This window comes from Plecotus auritus (genome assembly GCF_963455305.1).
Source record: "Plecotus auritus genome assembly, chromosome: 1".
In the NCBI taxonomy this organism is placed as follows: domain Eukaryota; kingdom Metazoa; phylum Chordata; class Mammalia; order Chiroptera; family Vespertilionidae; genus Plecotus; species Plecotus auritus.
In genome coordinates this window covers 214,129,089-214,153,554 of record NC_137770.1, presented here as the reverse complement: position 1 = coordinate 214,153,554, position 24,466 = coordinate 214,129,089, and positions in this window count along the sequence as shown.

The window sequence follows — 24,466 nt, the reverse complement described above, 5'->3', positions numbered from 1 at the left end:
GAGAAACAATGACCAAAATACAGGCCATAGAGCAAGAGGGAGTGTTTTCTAGAACTTGATGACGTCTATTTTCAACAAGTGGTGAATTTGCCAATAGCAATTATCTCTAAGCGTGAGCCAGCCTCAAGCTATGTGCTGTCAGAGGCAGCTTGCTCTGAATGAAGAGCTAGTTGACTCTTCATGGCTTTTCCAGCGCTATCCTCAGTGATGTCATCTCGGTAGCTTATAATCAGCCAGGGTGGCAGTATTTACATCATGAAACTTGTCAGGTGCCACAAATCGGGATTTTTTCCCACCAGAGAACCAGCTTACCTGCACTGCCAAGTTTGTATCCAAATGTCAACAAGTTGAGTGGAATCCTAAAATAGCTTTCAGAAGAACAGTTGCTCTTGAATTTCCATGTAAACCACTGGGGAAAAGAAGGTTTATATGTATATAAATATCAAAAAACCCGTGCTTTCCTATTCCAAATTCACCTTCCTCATGTAGCCTCTCCTTCCCTTTAGCCTGAATGCCTTAAAGGGCGCTACCACACTGAGAAAAACCTGAGTCACTGTTACATCCTTGGCATTATCAACTTGATTGTTGTTTTTTTCTGGTTGTTTTTTTTTTCCATGAGTGTTTCCCAGGCTCTGCCAGTACAGAGGATGCCTAAAGAAAGTAATTTTCCTGTGGGGAGTATACCCTCAGAGCTTGAGGTATCCTGGGGAAAAGTAGCGGCAAGATGCTGCTCTCTGATTGGAGGAGTTTTGCCAAAGAAATTAGATTCAGCTGAAAGTGGCCAACCTTATTAAGAGAACACGAATTTCTTCTTCCTTTGCATACCAATCTGTAAGATTAATGAAAAATAAAGGAGAATAAAAATGCAAACATGCACAATTTTCACTTCCATGGACATTTTTTCTTTTTCTAGTGATGTAATTTCTCCTACATTTATTAGTTAAAATTCTTTTCTATATATTTTTAATTTAATTTAATTTATTTTCATCATCATTTGTCCCCTCTATGCCCTCTTCCACACCCATCTCCCCCGCTCCCCCCCATCACCACCACAGACCTTTATTTTACTAATATCTGTGGCTATAGCTGATGGATTTCATGACTCTTCATTGGGAAAAAAAAAAATCCCCCAAACAAATTTTATTCACATTCCCTATCTTCAGTCTGGATTAAAAACAGGAAACTGCAAACCAATCAATGTCTGTCCCTTGGAAGAAATCTTATAAAAAAAGAAAAGAAAAAAACAGAGGGAAAACCCCAGTTCCTGAGATATGGTACATGCTTTTTGGAGGCCACTGGAAGCTTGCCTAAATCATCCTGGTGAAATGGAATACATGCTGGTGTTGGAATATGGGCACCTCCTTGTTTCTTGCTAGTAATGATCTTCATCTGAAGGAAGGGTGCTAGCCTAGGCACCATTCAATGCTACTTACGGAATCTGAGGTCTCGGGGTCAAGTAGCCTTAGACCCTTCCATTCCATACCTTCCTTGAATCTCCCACATATACAGTCTCTTGTCACTGGATGATGAGAGAATGATGGGCTTACTGGGGTGAAAAGCCACTTCATGGATGGAGTCAGCATAGCCAGGCAGCTCATACAAAATCTTCCTGTGTGTGACATCCTACACATACACAAACCTGCTATGTTGCTTCCATCAGATGACCAAGAACATCTCAGAAGATTTTTTCAAAGTTTTGCATATTTTTTGAAGTAAGTATCATTTACACTATCACCCCAAAATTGAAACACTTATAAATCTAGCAGAATGTATACAAAATCTATATAAGAAAAACTATAAAATTCTGATGAACAAAATCAAAGAAAAACTAAATATATGTTATGTTCATGGATATGAAACCTTAATGTAGTTAAGATATGAGTTCTTCCCAACTTGATCTATAGAGTCAATGCAATATCAATCAAAATTCCAGCAAGTTATTTTATATATATTGACAAACTAATAATAAAGTTTACATGGTGAGGCAGAAGCCCCAGAAGAGCCAACACAGTATTAAAGGAGAAGAACACAGTTGGAGGACTGATACTACCCTTTAAGACTCTAAGACTTTCTATAAAGCAACAGCAATCAAAACAGTATGGTACTGACAAAAGAATAGACAAATAGATCAATGGGACAGAATACAGAACCCAGAAATAGGCCCCAATAAATACAGTAAACTAATCTTTAACAAAGGAGCAAAGCAATATATTGGAGCACATATAGTCTCTTCAATAACTGGTGCAGGAAAAACAAGACTTCCATATGCAAAAAAATTAACCTAGACACAGATCCCACACATTTCACAAAAATTAACTCCAATTGGATTTCAGACATGAATGTAAAATGCAAAACTATAGAACTCCTATATGACATAGAAGAAAACCTAGATGGCTTAGGACAGTGGTCGGCAAACCGCGGCTCACGAGCCGCGGTTTACCCCTCTGTTGACTAATGAGTTTGCTGACCATTGGCTGGGAAATAGCAATGACATTTTAGGTATAAAAACCAAAGGCAAAATTCATGAAAGAAATTGATAAGTTGGACTTTATTACAATTAAAAACTTCTGCTTTGTGAAGGACAATGCCAAGAGAATGAGAAGACAAGTCACAGACTAGGAAGCAATATTTGCAAAAAACACATCTAATAAAAGACTGTTATCTAAAATATATGAGGAACTCTTCAAACTTAACAGCAAGAAAACAACCTGATTTAAAAATGGGCCAAAGACCTTAACAGACACCTCACCAAAGAATATCTACAGAGGGCCAATAAGCATATGAAAGGATGCTTCACATGATATGCTATCATGGAAATGCAAATTAACATATCAATAATATTCCATTACACACTTATTAGAATAGCCAAAATTCAGAACAGTGTCAACACTAAGTACTGGCAAGACTGTGGAGTAACAGAAACTCACATGTATTGCTGGTAGGAATTCAAAATGGTACAGTAACCTTGGGAAATAGTTTGGCAATTTCTTACAAAATGAAACCTACTCTTGCCATATAATCCAGCAATCATGCTCCTTGGTATTTACCCAAAGGGGTTGAAATGTATGTCCACACAGAAACTTTCTCACAGATATTTATAGTAACTTTATTCATAATTGCCAAAACTTGGAAGCAAGCAAGATGTCCTTTAGCAGATGAATGAACAAATAAGCTGTGGTATATCTTAACAATGGAATATTACTTAGCATTAAAAAGAAATGAACTATCAGCCAGGAAAAGCCATGGAGGAAACTTAAATGCATATTACTGAATGAAAGAAGCCAATCTTAAAAGACTGCATATTGTATGACTCCAAGTATATGACATTCTGGAAATGGCAAACCTACAGAGACAGTATAAAGATCAGTGGTTGCCTGAGGGAGTGGGATTTTTAGGCCAGTGAAAATACTCTATCTGATACCATAATGATGGATACATGTCATCATGCATTTCCCCAAACCCATAGGATGTACGAGACCAAGAGTGAACCCTAAACAATGGACTTTGAGTGATTATGATGTGTTCATGTAGGTTTGTCCTTGGTAACAAATGTACCATTTGTGGGTAGGGGCAGAGTGTATATGGGATATCTCTATATTTTGCTCTCAATTATGATGTAAACTTAAAACGTCTCTAAAATATCATTTATAAGAGTTATAAACATAAGAGAGACATGCAAAACTTTTAATGATGGTGTGCAACAGTTTAATTATTTTGAAGTCGTCTGTTTTAGAACACCTGAGAAGAGAACATGTTAGTAATCTAGGCTCCTGTTACCCATTATGCAGTAGCACACTAATCCAAAACCTAGTGGCTTAAAATAATTTATCTCTCAGAGTCTGTCAATTGACTGGGCTCATCAACAGAGTGGTTATTTTTGGGGTCCTTATGGGATTGCAATTAGATAATGACTGGGCTAGTCTGGAATCATCTGAAGGCCAGACTGAACAAGACTCCAAGTTGACCTCTTCCCACTCATGTCTGATTCCACCCAGAATTCCTGTGGTCTCTGTCTCTGATAGAGTGGCCTGGACAGCCTAAAAAAAATGGCAAAAGTCTGAATAGACAACTCATAAAATGTATCATTAGTCGTCAGAAAAATGCAAATTAAAACCACAAGAGATACCATTTCACACTAACTAGAATGGCTGAAATTTAAATGACTGACACCAAACACTGGTAAAGACAGAGGTAAATTGGCAAACTACTGCCGGCAGGCCAAAGCCAGCTCACCACCTGTTTTTGTAAATAAAGTTTTATTGGAACACAGCCACACTCTCATGTTTATAAAGTGTCTGTGGCTTTTGCAAAACAATAGCAGAGTTGCATAGTTGCAACAGGCCCATATAGCTCGCAAAGTCTAAAATATTTATTCTCTGGCCTTTAACAGAAAAAGTTTACCAACCCACAATGTAAAACAACTCTGATGCATTTATTTAAGAAGTGTAAAATGGTACATCCATTTTGGAAAACAGTTTGGCAGTATCTTATAAAGTTAAAAATATACCTATCTTTGACCCAGCATTTCCATTCCTAGGAATTTACCCAAAATAATTAAAAACATACATTCACTAGAGGCTTGTACAGAATGTTCATAGTGGCTTTATTTATACTATCTAAAAACCGGACACAGTCCAGATGTTCATCAATTGAAAAACAGATAAACAAACTGTCATCTTCATAAAATGATACTGCTCAGTAATATAAAGGTATGAACTATTGGTACATGCACCAATATGACTGAATCTTAAAAATATTATGCTGAGTATAAAAAGCCTAACACAAAGAGTATACACTGTAGGACTCCATTTATACAAAATTCTAGAACAGGGAAAACTAATATGGTGGGAAAAAATAAGAACCATAGTTGACTTTGGTGGGAGGAGGGTTAGCAGAGTTTGATTGGGAAGGGCATAAACCAATTTCCTGGGCCTGATGGTGCTGTCCAATATCCTGAAAGAGGTTTGAGTTACACAGGTTCATGAATTGTCAAAATCAACAAATATATACTTCAGAGGTATTAAGATTTACTTTTTGTTTGTATATTTTACATCAAAAGAAAAATCTGCAATTATTGAACTCTACTTGATGTTATTCAGCGGAAAAAAATTACACACACACACACACACACACACACATATACTGATGTCTGCAACTCACTTTGCAATGCAATAAAGAAAAGATGAATTAATGCATGGAGAGAGGGATAAGTAGATGCAGAGATACATAATAAAGCAAATATAGTTCTGTGTTAATAGAAGCCTCTAGGTGGAGGGTGTACAGGTGTTTGCTATCAACTTCTCTCAACTATCTTGTAGTTTGAAATTTTTCATAGTAAAATGCTGGAAATTTTTTAAAAAGCCAAAAACTTATTTAGAAGAGGAGAAAGGGGCAGGCCAACAGGGAGTGAGTAATTAGGGAGTTGCTCCTTCTTTTCTGTGAATCTTGCTTTATAGACAGAGGAAAATGCTTCTGTAAAAACTGACTATTCCATTCCCAGTAGAATGGAATTTTACAGGATATCTATATTAAGTGGCTTTCAAATCCTTCCAGAATAGATCGGAAATGTCCAGGTTCCTGAAGATGGAGATTTCCTTGCCTGAATTTGCCATGGCCTGTTCATGGCTGGTGGCCCATTTGGGATTGAGGTAGGGAATACCAAATGCAGCAAACATTTACTTCCAAAAACACTAAGACTGAGAAGTCTATTGAGATGATAAGGTGTATCAATGGACATTTCAAAGGATCTTGTTATTCTAATATAGCCAAAAGAATGTTTCCTAATGGCCCTAAAAAGGACACAAGGGGGAAAAATTCCCCTGTACCATAAACCCCATGGAACTAGGAACATATCTGTCTTGCTCACCGTTTTATTTCCAGTACGGTGTCTAGCACAAAGTAAAGCCCTGCTAAATATTTGGTGAACAAACAAATAAATGAAGTAAGATCCTTCCTATTGGAAATCTTAGGGTAACTTTCAAGATAAATGATCCATACATTTCAACTTCCCTCTCTACTCAGCACCAGTGGAAACAACTTCCCAGCAAGGTCTTTTTTAAAAAAATATATTTTATTGATTTTTTACGGAGTGGGAGGAAGAGAGGGATAGAGAGTCAGAAACATTGATGAGAGAAACATCAATCAGCTGCCCCCTGCACACCCCCCACTGGGGATGTGCACACAACCAAGGTACATGCCCTTGACTGGAATCGAACCTGGGACCTCCCAGTTTGCAGGCCGATGCTCTATCCACTGAGCCAAACCAGTCAGGGCCCCAGCAAGGTCTTGATTAAATGTATAATTTTATATCTTTGTCTACATGGTTAATATGTTTTCCCAGCAAGAGAACAACCAAAACAATAATTGCTACTGCTACTACCATTTATTGAGCAAATACTATAAAGCTAGGGATGATGTTAAGCGCCTTACTAATTGTTGCTAATCTTTGCAATAATCCTGAATGGTAAGAATGAGATGAGAAAATCAGTACTTAGCTAAGATAATTTACCAAAGGATATACTGCTAGTAAGACCCAAAGCATTCAAATATAAGCTGCCTGACTCCAAAACTTATTAACTATAATGCCTAGCACAGCAGAAGGTAAAAGTGTTCTATGCAACACAACACAAAAATAAATTTAGAAAGGCTAGAATCTAATTAGTTTGCTTTCCCCCGTGTGCATATATGGAGAATTTACTGTTGGCAAGCACCTACTGCAGACCATGGTGTGTGTGTGTGTGTGTGTGTGTGTGTGTGTGTGTGTGTGTGTGTGTGTCTAAATAATTAAAAGGAGGAAGGAAACACATCCTCTCTGGCCTCTGGCCTCTCTCTTCCTCACCCTTCCTCACTCTGGCAAATACAAGCTTGTCCAACCAGACAACTCCACCTACCTCTAGTAGAAATAGTTGCCCTAGCATAGGTAGTTGTTGATTTTTTTGGTTCTGTTTTTAATATCTGTTCTCAGGAGAGGACCACTCCTGGGGTTTGTAGTTTCTCCAAGTCCTTTATGGACACTACAGAGCCCTGTTTCTCTCCCCTCCAAAGGTCTGTCTGAACACTGGGCATGTATAAATGTCCCTGCCCTCTCATGACCATTCATGAACAAGCACAAGAATAGTACCCATGTGGGACATAGGAGCCATAGACCTGAGGAAGAAGCTCATCCAGCAGAGAATCAGGAAATACCTAAAATGTGTCTTTCATGCAATCCACCACTCACCATCGATGTTCCCCTTCATGTTGAAAACTTCTCTACCCAGCTGGCCTCTTGTTTAGAAGCATCAAACAGACCATCCAACCTCAGAGGGAAGGTGGGGTGTTGAGGGTGGGGGAGTGAGAGATCAACCAAAGGACTTGTATGCATGCATATAAGCATAACCCATGGACACAGACAGTAGGGGAGTGAGGGCATGTGCTGGGGGTGGAGGGACAACTGGGGAGAGTTCAGTGGGGGAAAAGGAGACCCATGTAATACTTTAAACAATAAAGAATTAAATAAAAATAAATAAATAAATAAATAAATAAATAAATAAATAAGAAATGAATATCTACTGATAAATGGACCTGAATTAGGACAAGTGATTGAATTCTAGGCCATAGTCCAAAAGTTACAAGTAGACTCTCATACTCATACAGGTTCAATATTATAAATTACAGTTCTATCCCTAGAAACACATATCATTAGATATAAAAATTTATCAAAATATAAAATGAAATTCTTATATATTTACTTTTTGATAGGAAATATATCATAAGCCACAAAATATATAGTTAAAATAATAATTACAAAGTTAATATTTATCTTAATACCCAAATCCCAAGAGATCCACTTCTGAGAACAATGACATAATTCAAGAAATTGAATATAGTCAGCATCCCAGAAGATCGCACATGACACTCCCCAATCACATATGTTCCTCTGCTTCTTCATTAGAGGTAATCACTATTTAATCTTTAGTGATAAAGAGTTATGGTCCTTGTTTTATATTTATATCCGTATATGTATATGTATATGTATATGTATATGTATATGTATATCTAATCTATATCTATATCTATATCTATATCTATATCTATATCTATATCATCTATATCTATATCTATATCTATATCTATATCATCTATCTATTTACATATATATCTCAAAACTGCCAGAAACCAATCATTGTCCCACTAATAGAAAGATGTGGCCAGGAAACTGGGAAGGCTGGTCAACAACCTTAAGTGTTTTAATCACTCACTGTTTAGTTGAAACATTGTTAGCTGAAGCAGCCTCCACCTCTGTTTCTCCTACGTAAATTTCTGTTATTGGAATTTCCTGCCTAAAGGTTATGGGCGTATCCCATAGTCTCAATAAAAGGGATTGCAAGGCCAGAGCAGGTGGTAGTCCTCCCACTAGAGGTGGGCCCCCGCCTGGCCCCCAATATTCCCAAATTAATACTTTTCCAAGTCTCTTTTCATTTGTGTGCGGCCTTCTCCAGAACCCGAACCCTGAACCGGAGCCCTGGACCACGCAGGACGTGAAAGGGGTTCCCACACAAAACAATATAAATTGGCTTTGCCTATTTTTGAACTTTATATAAATGAACTTCAACTATAAGAATTCTAACCATGGGTATCCTTTTGTCACTTGTATCTGTCTCTCAACATAATATCTATAGTTGTTTCTCAAGTAGTGCTTTAAAACACTGATTTTGAGCTATTTTGTAAAGTTCACCTTTATTAATATTTCTTCATATATTAGAATAGATGGATGGAACAATTGACATTAATATAAAATAACATTGTAAACTGTAGTTTAAAATTTTAAAAAAATTAAATTAAAAGTAATTTCTATTTTGCTTGAGAGGAAGCTAAAAATAGTGATTAATGTTTTGCTTTGCTCAGAACAGGTAGATTTTCTTATATAGCATTGTTTTCAAGTATCCTTTCATATAAAAAGTACTTTTGTTTTCTAATTTTAAAGGTAAGAATATCATGTAGGCACTGTATAACTAAGCTCACATAAAATATGTAATTTTTCATTGCTTTAATATCTGATAAGACTTTACATTTTTAAAACTAAGTTGTGCAAGAAGATTTAAACTATATTTTGAACGTTCTATTATCCCCCCAAAAGATTTTGTTATTAGGAATTGAGTATTCATGATGCCAAAGCTGTAACATTTTACGAGGTATAAGTTGAACTTTTAGAAGTCGCCTGCTACAGTCTGGAATGAGAGTTCTAACACCTCAACTCACTGTGTGATCCTGAGGAAGTCACTTTAACTCTCTGGATGTTAGTTTTCTACATCTGAAAAATAAGTTAGATGATCTCTAAGAACCCTTCCAGTAACGTGTTTCTAAGCAGGTGTTCTCAAACTACATTTATCTGGCCCGCCGGGTGCCGCTGTCTGTCCTGCTTAGCAGCCAACTCGTCCCGGGCCCGCAGTGCGCATAGGAATTTGTTCATAGTTTTTTTTTTAAACTATAGTCCGGCCCTCCAATGGTCTGAGGGACAGTGAACTGGCCCCCTGTTTAAAAAGTTTGAGGACCCCTGTATCTAAAGCATTCAGATTGTTTCCAAAAGTTTATTGTTTACAAAGGATGCTGCAGTAACATCTTAGCAAGGATAGCCTTCTCCTACTTTTGTTTAATTTAGATTAATTCCTTAGTATAAATTCCCAGGAACAGGATTAATAGGCATAAATATTTTTAAGGCTTTCAATAAAACTGACCAAATACATTCTGAAAGTGGCTTTCCTATGGTGTTGTACCACTTATATCAACTGATAAATTGGCAATAGTTTTTAAAGCTTTAAAAATGTTCTTAACCTCAAGTCTCCTATTCCATCTCTATAAATAAGTCTCCAAAAGAAAGAAAAGGATGACACAATGATGTTTATCAGATTACTAATTATAATAAAGAAAACTTGGAAAAGAAACACATTTCAAACAACAGGGACTATTCGTTATGGTACAGAATATTATATAAACATCAAAAATCAGAATTTAGAAAAGTATTTAATTACATGGGGAAATGCTCACAGTATATTTTCAGTGAAAAAGCAGATCTACAAAACACCATGCATATTATAATCCCATTATATCTTTACATATGCATGAACATATATAGGTAAAGTATATGTACATATACACACAATATATATATATGTGTTATCAATATTAATATTTGGCTGCTAACTATATACTAGTATATAGTACTAAAGGCCCGGTGCATGAAATTCGTGCACGGGGGGCTGGGTGTCCCTCAGCCCAGCCTGCACCCTCTCCAACCTGGGACATCCCTCTCACAATCCAGGACTGCTGGCTCCCAACTGCTCACCTGCTTGCCTTCCTCATTGTCCCTAACCACTTCTGCCTGCCAGCCCGATCACCCCCTAACCACTCCCCTGCCAGCCTGATTGATGCCTAACTGCTCCCCTGCCAGCCTGTTTGCCCCTAACTGCCTTCCCCTGCAGGCCTAGTCACCCCTAACTGCCCTCACCTGCAGGCCTGGTGACCTCTAACTGCCCTCCCCTGCAGGCCTGGGTCCCCCGCAACTGCCCTTCCCTGCAGACCTGGTCACCCCCAACTTCCCTCCTCTGCCGGCTGGGTCACCCCTAACTGCCTTTCCCAGAAGGTTTGATCACCCCCAACTGCCCTCCCGCCATCTTGTGTCCACATGGGGGCAGGATCTTTGACCACATGGGGGCAGCCACCTTGTGTGTTGGAGTGATGGTCAATCTGCATATTACTCTTTTATTAGATAGGATAGAGGCCTGGTGCATGGGTGGGGGCCAGCTGATTTGCCTTGAAGGGTGTCCCGGATCAGGGTTGGGGTTCCCTTAGGGTGTGGGGCGGCCTGTAGTGGTTTGCAGGCTGGCCATGCCCCCTGGCAACCCAAGCAGAGGCCCTGGTATCTGGGATTTATTTATCTTCTACAATTGAAACTTTGTAGCCTGGAGTGGAGCCAAGCCTTCTGCTCGCTCCGTGACGGCAGCCTTTTCTGCTAGGATTTATGTATCTTCTATAATTGAAACTTTGTAGCCTTAAGCGGAGGCCAAAGCAGGCCAGGGCTGCAGAAGCTTGGCTTCCTCCATTGCCGTGGGCAACCCTAGCCTCCTGCTCTCTCCAGCTCCATGGCTGCCGCCATTTCTGTTGGGCTTTATTTATCTTCTATAATTGAAACTTTGTAGCATTGAGTGGAGGCCTGGGCTGTCATGGGCAGGTGGAAAGCTTGACTTCCTCCATTGCCAGGGAAACCTAAGCCTCCCTCCTGCTCTCTGTGGCTGCAGCCATCTTGGTTGGGTTTATTTGCATATTCCCTCCTGATGGGCTGGTGGGCGTGGCTGGTGGGTGTAGCGGAGGTACAGTCAATTTGCATATTACTCTTTTATTAGATAGAATATGTGTGTGTGTGTGTGTGTGTGTATATATCCTAAATATATAGTATGTAGATATACACACAGTATATGTAGATATTCTAAATACATATGTATGTGTGTATATATAGGAAAATAAAATTATATTACTTTCTACATGATAACATTAATAATATTTGGTTTTAACCATATATACTATATACATATATATTTAGAATATATATTTACTTATTACTTTTTACCTGATAACATGGTTATTATTATATATATAATAATTTTTTCATGCAAGTATATTTAGCAAGGATGCTGTTAAAAATAGTACCTGCTTAATATATATAATACCTAGGATATATATATATATATATATATATATATGGTTAAAGCCAAATAATATTATTATTAGGTAGAAAGTAATGAGTGATTTTAATTTCCTGAACTTAAAATTTTTGCATAAAGAACATATACACTTTTGTGATCTGAAAAGAAAAGCAGTGAAAAGAAAAATAAAACCAAATGTGTCACTGCAGGTCACCCCATCACTCACAGTGACTGATACCCTGGTGAGCACTTGAGTTGCCTGCCTCACCCATACTTCATTTCCTTCCTGTCAAACCTTGGTTTCTTCAGGAACACAGTCGTGTGCTTCATGGCAAAGCCATGGGCTTGGGCCGTCCTACCCGCATTTCCAAGGGGGTTCCTGATTGATCTAGGGATTATCCCATTCTCCTTTCCAGTGACTGATTCAGAAATGGGCCAGCCCTGAGCACTGAGCCATCAGGTGACGTCTGGGGTGTGGGCTTCCGGTGATCAGTTGCTTGCTATTGAGAGGTCTGGCCTTTTCTTCCTTACATCAATCATCAAGTCTGCACCAACTGCGGTGTCTTGCTTCCTGTATAAAATACTGAAACTGTCCTGAGGTTGGAAAAGCAGAGAGATCGAAACTACCTGGATGCCCAGCGGCGTCACAGAGCTGCCGGAGCCCCCTCCCTCTGTCCACTTCCTGTTGTGTGAGGTTATTAACCTTCTTACTGTCTAAACCAGTGGTTCTTAACTTTCACTGTGTATCGAGTTTCTAAGAAGATTTTAAAAACTGACCCCCATGTTATTTTAAGGTAAAGTCAGGGTCTTCAGGAACATACCCATCTGAATGTATTTTGGCTGCTAGCGACACCTTCGTGGCCATTCCCATTGCTGTTTTCCTTAAACCTTCCAGGCAGGCATTGGCTTGAGGGCTTGCTCACAGAGGTTCCTCTTGAGGTGGAAGTTCACCATTAGTGATAGCTGTTTCTGGGGACCTAACAAAACCCACCCAAAGCCTGTTTCATGTGACTTTGCATATTCATAATACGTTAAGGATCGAGAATGTGAACGAACCTGCTCAATCATTTCATAAAAAGTATCTTTTCTGTTTTCAAAAAGTATGTTGTGAAGCGTTACCTTTAACATGACAGCTTCACTGTAAGTTAGTAACTGTTGAGTTCAGGTATGACTGCCAAGTGAATACAATGTTTGAATATCTTACGTGTTTGGTTGGTAGATTGTGGAAAGTACAGGGCTCTAGAATCTCCATATAGTCCTTTTTTATAAATTGCCAGAGAGCTTCAAAGAGTTTGGTTCATGCAAGTGTATTTGTAAAATCAGCCTTATCAAGGAGGCTGTTATAAATAGTACCGGCTTCAAAGAGTTCCACAAGCTCTGGGAAATGAAATCTGCCTCAGCGTCAGTCCTCAACACAGACTTCCCAAGCACCATGTCTGAGCAGTGGATGGGTACATTAGGGGAGGGGGCTTAACACAGGAATCTCATGGGATAAAAGGTGGGGAAAAAATCAGAGAGCCCCAAAATAGAAGGACAACTTTCAAACTGGCCCACCACTCTACTTAACCAGGTGTTGGAAGCAAACTAGTCTGAGGAGGCCCAACTCTGCCCCCTTCATGGAGATGGTTGTACAATGAACACAAGCTGCTGGCTGCCAATAAAACAGAACAAGCGAGGCCCGCAAGATGGCAGGATCACTGTGGGAACCGGTCAGGCCCACCCCACTACTGATGGTTTCTGTGCCATTAAACAGCAAGCGAGTTAATAATTGCAGTGGTTTATCTCAACACTCCCTGCTGCTTTTAGCCCTTAACGCCGATGTGATGTTCATCAGCTCCTGCCGGTAAGCGAGGGGGAGCTTTATCAGGAAATGTAAAGATTGCCTTGTGATTATTATTTTGTCTCAGGGCAAGGCTACCCTAAGTGCCCCCACACAGCTGCTGGTGGGACGTTATCTCCTGGGGACTCTGGAAGTGAGTATGACAGCATTTAGATTTCTGTCCATGCCTGCCCCACTCCACCTGCACACACTTTTTAAAAAATGTCATACTGACCTGTCTTAAATCACGCAAAATGGCTATTGATAAGATATGGAGTAAGCTGTGTTTTTGTCTCAGCATAGCCTGCCTGACCTGGTCACTCTTGATTCCAGTCCCACTGGTCCTTGCTGGCCACAAAGCCACTTCCTTTCCTGCCATCCTAAGTCTGTTGCACAAACGCTATCATCTGGTGCACTAAATGCTCATGAGAGCCACACTGTTCCCTTCAACACTTAAGAGTGCAGGGCCCCAGGCAGGCAGACTGTGGAATAAGAACCCCAGCAGGTTGCGAAGTCAGTAGTAACCTGGGGCTAAGTTTTAATTAAGTGCCTGGTGGGAGAATCTCTTATCATTTAAGAAAAGTCATTAAAGCTTCCACGGAGAGTGATTCAGTCTCTAGAAAGTTCCCATCACAAGTCAGTGGATCAAAGATCCAACTGGCATCTGAAAGAGAGCAGTTACATCACTAAGCAGGGACATGGCAATTTGCCTCTGCAGTGAATGCAAACTGGAATCTCAGATCAGACATTTTCCAAGTTCAAGTATTTCTGATTGGAAGATGCATAGAGGAGACAAGAAGAGAAAGAGAATGGCAATTCCCACAAAGGTAGTATGCCAGCCACTCACCCTTAAGCATCTTATCCTGCGGGGGGGGGGGGGGGGGGGGGGCGGGGGGAAGACTAACTCCAGAGAGCTGATGATTGTAATGCTAGCTGGCCAATTCTAAGGAAAGAGACTCTAGATTTTGCTTAAAAAACCCAAATTTGAACACAGGAGTGCATACTAGTATATCTTCTCAAATTAGTGCTTTGTATTTCTTCGGATAAATACTCAGAAGTGGAATTGCTGGGTCATAACGTAGTCGTATTTTTAATTTTTTGAGAAATCTCCATACTGTTTTCCATAGTGGCTGCACCAATTTGCAATCCTACCAACAATGTGCAAGTGTTCCCTTTCTCCACATCCTCAGCAACACTTGTTTAATTTATTTTATTTTATTAATCCTCACCCGAGGATATTTTTCCATTGATTTTTAAGGAGAGTGAAAGAGAGAAGGAAAGACAGAGAGAAACATCGATGTGAGAGAAACACATCGATTGGTTGCCTCTTGCAAGAGCCCCAGCCAGGGCCCAAGCCGGGGAGGAGTCTGCAACCCAGGTATGTGTCCTTGACCAGAATCAAACCTGGGACCCTTTGGTCCCCAGGCCAATGCTCTATCCACTGAGCCAAACAGGCTAGGGTAGTTAATTTATTGATGATAGCCATTCTGACAGGTGTGAGGTGATACCTCATTGTGTGTTTAAATTGCATTTCTCTGATGATTAGTGATGTTGAGCATTTTTTCATATGTCTATTGGCCATCTATCTATATGTCCTCTTTGGAGAAATGTCTATTCAGGTTCTCTGCCCATTATTTTTAAATGGATTGTTTGTTTTTTCTTTTGGTAATAAATTATATGAATTCTTTTCATGTTCATTGCAACATTATTTACAATAGCCACGATATGGAAGCAACCTAAGTGCCCATCAATAGACAATTGGATAAAGATATGATATACAGTATATCCTATCTAATAAAGAGAGACTATGCTAATTGACCATCACACCCTCACAAAGATGGTGGCGCCCACAGCTAATAAGGAGGGAATAAGCTAATTGACTGCCATGCCCTCAAAGATGGCAGTGCCCACAGACACAAGATGGCGGCGTCCAGTCCCCTCAGCCCTGCCAGAGCGGCAGGTGCACAGCACAGCCGGGCCTGCCCCAAGGTGGGCCTGGCTGCTGCGTGCACCTCCCCCTCAGTCCCCCAGCCACCAAGGGCCAGCCTGAGGTGCAGGCAGGCATCAGATGGCGGCTGCCAAGCCACCCAGGGCCACCCGAGGCTCAGGTAACCAGTGCCGGCCGAGGCTTGGGCTGCCAGCAGTGGCAGCAGCAGAGGTGTGATGGGGGCATCACCTTCCCCTGATCGCTGGGTCGCCTCCCACCCCCTGAGGGCTCCCAGACTGTGAGAGGGGGCAGGCTGGGCTGAGGGACCCCCCTCCAGTGCATGAATTTTCATGTACCAGGCCTCTAGTGCATATATATACTGACCTGTCTTACTGACCTGTCTTAAATCACAAAATTCATGCACGGGGGGGTGGAGGGGTGTCCCTCAGTCCAGCCTGCACCCTCTCCAATCTGAGACCCCTTGTGGGATGTCGGACATTCTTCTCATAATCCAGGACTGCTGGCTCCCAAGTGCTCGCCTGCCTGCCTTCCTGATTGCCCCTAACCACTTCTGCCTGCCAGCCTGATCCCCCCCTAACCACTCCCCTGCCAGCCTGATTGATGCCTAACTGCTCCTCTGCCAGCCTGATTGCCCCTAACTGCCATCCCCTGCAGGCTTGGTACCCCCCAACTGCTCTCCCCTGCAGGCCTGGGTCCCCCCCAACTGCCCTTCCCTGCAGGCCCAGGCACCCTCAACTTCCCTCCTCTGCAGGCCGGGTCACCCCTAACTGCCCTCCCCTGCTGGCCTGGTCCCTCCTGACTGCCCTCCCCTGCTGGCCTGATCACCCACAACTGCACTCCCTTGCAGGCTTGGTCCCTCCCAGCTGTCCTTCCCTGCTGGCCATCTTGTGGTGGCCATCTTGTGTCCACATGGGGTCAGTCATCTTTGACCACATGGGGGCAGCCATCTTGTGTGTTGGAGTGATGGTCAATTTGCATATTATTCTTTTATTAGATAGGATAGAGGCCTGGTGCATGGGTGGGGGCCGGCTGGTTTGCCCTGAAGGGTGTCCCGGATCAGGGTGGGGGTTCTCTTGGGGCATGAGGAGGCCTAGGTGAGGGACCTGTGGTGGTTTTCTGGCCGGCCACACCCCCTGGTGACCCAAGAGGAGGTTCTGTATCTGGGATTTATTTATCTTCTATAATTGAAACTTTGTAGACTTGAGCGGATCCAAGCCTCCTGCTGCTCCGTGGCCACAGCCATTTTTGTTGGGATTTATGTATCTTCTATAATTGAAACTTTGTAGCCTTGAGCGGAGGCCTGGGCCCACCAGGGCAGGCAGAAAGCTTGGCTTCCTCCATTGCCAAGGAAACCCAAGCCTCCTGCTCTCTCCGTGGCCGCAGCCATCTTGGTTGGGTTAATTTGCATACTCGCTCCTGATTGGCTGGTGGGCGTGGCTGGTGGGTGTAGCGGAGGTACGATCAATTTGCATATTACTCTTTTATTAGATAGGATATATATTACTCAGTCATAGAAAGAATAAAATCTTGCCATTTGTGACAACATAGATGGATCTATATCAGTGGTTCTCAACCTTTCTAATGCTGCAACCCTTTAATACAGTTCCTCATGTTGTGGTGACCCCCAACCATAAAATTATTTTCGTTGCTACTTCATAACTGTAATTTTGCTACTGTTATGATTCGTAATGTAAATATCAGTGTTTTCTGATGGTCTTAGGTGACCTTGCTAGCAGTTCTCAACCTGTGGTTCACGACCCACAGGTTGAGAACCACTGCTGTAGAAGGCTTAGTGAAATAAGTCAGGCAGAGGAAGACAAGTGTCATATAATTTCACTTACATGTGGAATCTAAAGGACAAAATAAACAAACAACCAAAACAGAAACAGACTCTTAGCTACATAGAGCAAACTGATGGTTGCCAGTTGGGAAGGTGGTTGAGGAAGCTGGGTGAAAAAGTTGAAGGGATTAAGAAGCACAAATTGGGCCCTGGCTCGTGGGCCTTAGTTGGTTGAGCATCCTCCCATGCACTGAAAGGTCACCGGTCAACCGACTGATGCTTCGCTCTCTCTCTCTCCCTCTCCCTTCCTCTCTCTCTAAAGTCAATAAAAACATTTTTTTTAAATGAAGTACAAATTGGTCATTACAAAATAATCACCAAGATTTACAGTACAGCATAGAGGATATAGTCAGTAATATTGTAATAACTATGTATGGTGCCAGGTAGGTACTAAACTTATTGGGGGATCACTTCATAAATTATATAAATGTCTAACCATTATGTGGTACATTTTAATTGCAGCAGTTTCCCCAGCATCCCACCCCAGCTGTTGGTTTTTTGCCTGAAAAGTCCTGTCTCTGTAAAATTTGAAGACACTCAAAGGCATGATCACAGATGCTATTCACCGATTGCTTTGTTCTTTCACCATCTACGTAAAAAAGTTCCCAGACAACATAAAGTCAGCTATGACAGAGAAGCCCAAATGAATTTCTGAAGATCAGGCTAGACCAGGCAGGCAACGAGAGAGGATACAAAAGAGCATATTGTTATAGGCTCTACCAAGATATTCATCTAATACACTTTACTTTTGGTTGATCTTTGGAGTCAGGAATGGAAGATTTCTCCACAAGACTTATGGAGAGATGTTTCTAATGAGCCCTAAAGTATTTGTTATGAGTTTAAGCTCTTGAATTAGCTTCTGGGATTAAAATCTGGATCCGCTACTCATGAACTGTGTAATTTTGTACAAATAAAGTAATCTGCCTAAACTTTAGTTTTCTCATCTGTAAACTGGTAATAATAGTAATACTTAGCTCATAGACATATATTATGAGACATACATTAGATAATAGATATATAACTGTAGTACTCTGCTAAGCAAAGAGCAAGCTCTTAATTATCGATTATTAGTGTTGCTGTTATTATTATTTAATGGAAGGAATATGGAGGTGCCACTGGCACATAAGGTGAGGGCCATTTAGTAGTGACTTGGCCAGAAATGAGACTTAGAGTTTCCTTCCTTCTGACAGACTCAGCTTCAATGCCTTGCCAGGCATCCACCTGGCAGTTTTGGAAGGCCACTCGGCCTTCACCAACATCACCAGGCAACTTACCCCAGTGCCAAACCCTGTATTAGCAGAGAACACTAAGTGAGCTGGTTACCATATTGAGCCTTGATGTGACTTCTTCAAAGCCTTTCTCAGAGACCACTCTGTTGCCCCCTCCTTTATATGAGGGAAACAAAAGGCCCATGGGCCTTTGGTCATTTATGGCTACGGCTTCCCCCAAAGGTCCTTCTTCCTGTGGAGCCCAGGGGTTGCTGAAACTACCATAAGCTCAGCCTCTTGATCCATCGTCATGGCCCTGCTAGATCTGGCAGGAAAAGATACCTGCCCTCGGTTCCCCTGGGGCAAATTCACAGTAATTTATGGGCTGGCAGAGCACCCCTTCCTCACGACTTAATATGTTTAGCAGCTAATTACATCTGTGTAGGGATTACACTTTACATTGTGCAGCTTTACGGAAACAAAATCAGGCTTCCTCAGATCCCCTTAAACAGCTCCTTATCTCTGAGAGGGAGATCCTTATCAGCGCCATATGTTAGAGGGCCTGTGGCAGTTTCCAGATGACCCCAGGAAAGTCTGGGACCTAATCAGTCTGCAGGCTGAAGCAAGCTCCAACCTGATCCAGCTAAGAGGCCAAAGCCAAGGAGGTTTCCCTGCCTTCCATCCTCCATAAACCTGCCAAAGGCTGAGTCTGCACAGGATGACCGACGTCATCTCCTCCTCCCAGGTGACCAGGACTTCCTGTGTTGACCTCCATGCAGAGTGGAGCTTGAGTGAGCAAATCCCAGGGCATTATGGGGCACCTTAGCCCAAGTCAAAGGGAAGTTTTTGCCCTTTCCAGGGGAGCTGGAAAAGGACTCTTTCAGTAGTAACACTTGGCTAGCTACAGCCTCCAACTCTGGAGGAAACAAGTAAATGCTATGGCTTCCTTTTGCTCCAATGGCAAAGTAGGCCCCAGCAGGAGAAACAATTTGCCTCACACACAGTTTTCTCAAGGCCAGGGAGATTCCCAGCTTCGGCAGACACTAAACACACTCCTTCCCTTGGGTTCTAACAATTCAGTTAAAGACTTTGTCTTAAGGAACTCCTGGGGGTGGGGGGTGGGGGAGGGAAGAGAGTGCAAAGAACAGGAAAGGTCTCCCTGTGTGAGAAGCCCAAGAGCCAGAGGGCCCTGCTGTAAGTTTGCAGCCTGTGACTCACCGAGGAACTTCCCTGCTTAAGCCAGCCTGGACTCCAGCTCCTTGGTCCCTGTGTCTCAGAGCCTCTTCCTGTCTCCATTCCGCCCAGACCCCTGAACAAAGCAGAAGTCTGGAGTCCACGGCAAAGACTGAAGTGTTGTGTATACATGTGGGCGTCATCTGTGGAAGCAGCTATTTTGAAAACAAAAAAAAATAAATAATTTCCCTGCCCTCAGGAGAACTTGGTGAGCATTTAGAAGCACCTACTTTAACCATTTGAGACTGAAACCTTGGTTATCACCTCTTAAAAAAACAAAAGTAAACGTAGTACATTCTTTTCAATTTTTTTGAATTTTATTTTTTTTAGTGTTTAAAATATTACATATATTAGTACATACATCTCCTTCCCCCCCCACCATTGACCTTCCCCCAGCCTCCCCTACCCCCTGTCGCATGCCCTCATCCCGCCCCGCCCCCCAGTGTCTTATGTCCATTGGTGTGCTTATATGCATGCATACAAGTCCTTTGGTTGATCTATTTCCTTCCCTCCCCAACACTCCCCAGCCTTCCTGCTATAATTTGACAGTCTGTTCGATGCTTTACTGCCTCTGTATCTCTCTTGTTATTCATCAGGTTATAATGTTCTTTATTTTCCATAAATGAGTGAGATTGTGTGGTATTTTTCTTTCATTGCCTGGCTTATTTCACTTAACATAATGCTATCCAGGTCCATCCATGCTGCTGCAAATGGTGAGAATTCCTTCTTTTTTACAGCAGCGTAGTATTCCATTATGTACCATAGTTTTCTAATCCACTCATCTGTGGATGGGCATTTAGGCTGTTTCCAAATCTTAGCTATGGTGAATTGTGCTATGAACATAGGGGTGCATATATCCTTTCTGATTGGTGTTTCTAGTTTCTTGGGATATAATCCTAGAAGTGGGATTACTGGGTCAAACATTTTTAGTTTTTTTGAGGAAACTCCATACTGTTCTCCACAGTGGCTGCACCAGTCTGCATTCCACCAGCAGTGCACAAGGGTTCCTTTTTCTCCGCATCCTCGCCAGCACTTGTTGTTTGTTGATTTGTGGATGGTTGCCATTCTGACAGGTGTGAGATGGTACCACACTGTCGTTTTGATTTGCATCTCTCTGATGATTAGTGACTTTGAGCATGTTTTCATATGTCTCTTGGCCTTCCTTCTGTCTTCTTTCGAAAAGATTCTATTTAGGTTCGTTGCCCATTTTTTTTTATTGGATCATTTATCTTCCTTTTATTAAGTTGTATAAGTTCCCTGTAGATGTTGGAGATTAAACCTTTATCAGTGATAACATTTGCAAATATGTTCTCCCATACAGTGCGCTTTCTTGTTGTTTTGTTGATGGATTCTTTTGCTTTTTATTTTTTATGTAGTCCCATTTGTTTATTTTCTTAAGCTTTTTATTTTGATGTAGTCCCATTTGTTTATTTTCTCTTTAGCTTCCATTGCCCTAGGAGCGGTATCGGTGAAGAAATTGCTTCGGCATATATCTGAGATTTCTCTGCCTGTGGATTCCTCTAGAATTTTTATGGTTTCCCATCTTATGTTTAAGTCTTGTATCCATTTTGAGTTTATTTTTGTGTACGGTGTAAGTTGGTGGTCTAGTTGCTTTTTTTTGCATGTATCTGTCCAATTTTCCCAACACCATTTATTGAAGAGACTGTCTTGACTCCATTGTATGTTCATGCCTACTTTGTCAAATATTAATTGAGCATAGTGGTTTGGGTCGATATCTGGATTCTCTATTCTGTTCCATTGGTCTATATGTCTGTTCTTGTGCCAGTACCAGGCTGTTTTGAGAACAGTGGCTTTGTAGTACAGCTTGAAATCTGGTATTGAGATCCCACCTACTTTGTTCTTCTTTCTCAGGATTGCTGAGGCTATTCGGGGTCTTTTTTTATTCCAGATGAATTTTTGGAGAGTTCTTTCTAGGTCTGTGTAATAGGCCATTGGCATTTTAAAGGGGAGTGCATTGAATCTATAGATTGCTTTGGGTAGTATGACATTTTAATGATGTTGATTCTCCCAATCCATGAACATGGTATGTTCTTCCATCTGTTTACGTCTTCCTCTATCTCTTTTTTCAGTATACTGTAGTTTTCCGTGTATAGGTCTTTTACCTCCTTAGTTAAGTTTATTCCTAGGTATCTTAATTTTTTTGGTGCAATGGTAAATGGGATTGCTTTTTTAGTCTCTCTTTCTGTAAGTTCACTATTGGTATATAGAAATGCCATAGATTTCTTGGCGTTAATTTTGTATCCTGCTACATTGCCGAATTCATTTATTAAGTCTATTAGTTTTTTGATGGAGTCTTTCGGGTTTTTTATGTACAATATCATGTCATCTGTAAATAAGGACAGCTTTATGTCTTCTTTTCCAATTTGGATGCCTTTTACTTCTTCTTCTTGTCTAATTGCAATGGCTAATACTTCCAGGACTATGTCGAACAGGAGTGGTGAGAGTGGGCATCCCTGTCCTGTTCCTGTTCTTAGGGGAAATGGTTTTAGTTTTTGCCCATTGAGTATGATGTTAGCTGTGGGTTTATCATATATAGCTTTTATGATGTTGAGGTATGATCCTTCTATTCCCACCTTGTTGAGAGTTTTTATCAAGAAAGGGTGTTGGATTTTGTCAAATGCTTTTTCTGCATCAATTGATATGACTATGTGATTTTTATCTCTCAATTTGTTTATGTGATGTATCACGTTTATTGATTTGCGAATATTGTACCATCCTTGCATTCTTGGGATAAATCCTACTTGGTCATGGTGTATGATCTTTCTGATGTAGTGCTGGATCCGATTTGCTAGAATTTTGTTGAGGATTTTGGCATCTATGTCATGAGGGATATTGGCCTGGAATTCTCTTTCATTGTGTTGTATTTATCTGGTTTTGGTATTAGGGTGATGCTGGCTTCATAGAAGGAGCTTGGAAGTGTTCCTTCCTCTTGAATTTTTTGAAATAGTATGAGGAGGATAGATTTTAGTTCTTCCTTGAATGTTTGGTAAAACTCCCCTGTGAAGCCATCTGGCCCTGGGCCTTTGTTTGCTGGAAGCTTTTTTATGACTGCCTCAATTTCTTCCATAATTATTGGCCTATTGAGATGTTTAGATTCTTCCTGATTGAGTTTTGGAAGGTTATATTTTTCTAGGAATATGTCCATTTCCTCCAGGTTGTCCAGTTTGTTGGAATAGAGTTGTTCATAGTATTTTTGAACAATCCTTTGTATTTCGGTGGGGTCTGTTGTTATTTCTCCTCTTCCATTTCTGATTTTGTTTATTTGGGTCCTCTCTCTTTGCTTCTTGGTGAGCCTGGCTAGAGGTTGATCAATCTTGTTTATCCTTTCAAAGAACCAGCTCTTGGTTTTGTTGATCTTTTGTATTGTTTTTTTGTTTCAATGTCGTTTATCTCCACTCTGATCTTTATTATTTCCTTCATTCTGCTTACACTGGGCTTTTCTTGTTGCTCTCTTTCTAACTCTTTGAGTTGTAGGGTTAGGTAATTTATTACCATTGTTTCTTGTTTTTTGAGTAGGCTTGTAGAGCTATGAACTTCCCTCTCAAGACTGCTTTCACTGTGTCCCATAGATTTTGGGTTGTTGTGTTTTCATTGTCATTTGTAGCCATGATGTTTTTTATTTCTTCCTTGATCTCTCTGGTAACCCAGTCATTGTTTAATAGCATGCTGTTTAGTCTCCATGTATTTGATTTCTTTGGATTGTTTTTATTATAGTTGATTTCCAGTTTTATGCCACTGTGATCTGAGAAGATGCTTGATATGATTTCTATCTTCTTGAATTTGAAGAGACTTTGCCTATGACCCAATATATGGTCTATCTTTGAAAATGACCCATGTGCACTTGAGAAGAATGTATATTCTGTGGCTTTGGGGTGAAATGTTCTGAAGATGTCAATTAATTCCATCTGGTCTAGTGAGTCATTTAGGATTGCTGTTTCTTTGCTGATTTTTTGTTTAGAGGATTTGTCCAATGGTGATAGTTGGGTATTAAAGTCTCCTACTATGATTGTATTGCTGTCAATCTCTCCCTTGATATCCTCCAGGAGTTTTTTTATGTATTTGGGTGCTCCTGTATTGGGTGTGTATATGTTTACCAGAGTTATTTCTTCTTGTTGGATTGCTCCCTTTAGTATTATGAAGTGGTCTTCCTTATCTCTTGTTAAGTCCTTCACTTTGAGGTCTAATTTGTCAGATATAAGAATTGCTACCCCAGCTTTTTTTTCATTTCCATTCCCCTGAAAAACCTTTTTCCATCCCTTCACCCTCAGTCTGTGTGCATCTTTTTTTCTGAGGTGGGTTTCTTATAGACAGCAGATATATGGGTTGTGTTTTCTTATCCAATCCGTTACCCTATCTCTTTTGATTGGTGCATTTAATTCATTTACATTTAAAGTTATTATTGATAGGTGCTTATTTGTCGCCATTTTTATTCTTTACCCCTGTGTTCCTTCTTCGCTTCCAATTTCTTTTTTTTTTTTTTTACAGCAGACCCTTTAGCATTTCTTGTCGCTGGTTTGGTGGTAATAAATTCCCTTAGTCCTTTTTTGTCTATGAAGCTCCTGATTTCACCTTCAATTTTGATTGATAGCCTTGCTGGGTATAGTATTCTTGGATTCAGACCCTTCTTTTGCATGACTTTGTATATTTCATTCCATTCCCTTCTGGCCTGATGAGTTTCTGTTGAGAAATCAGTTGCTAGTCTGATTGGGGATCCTT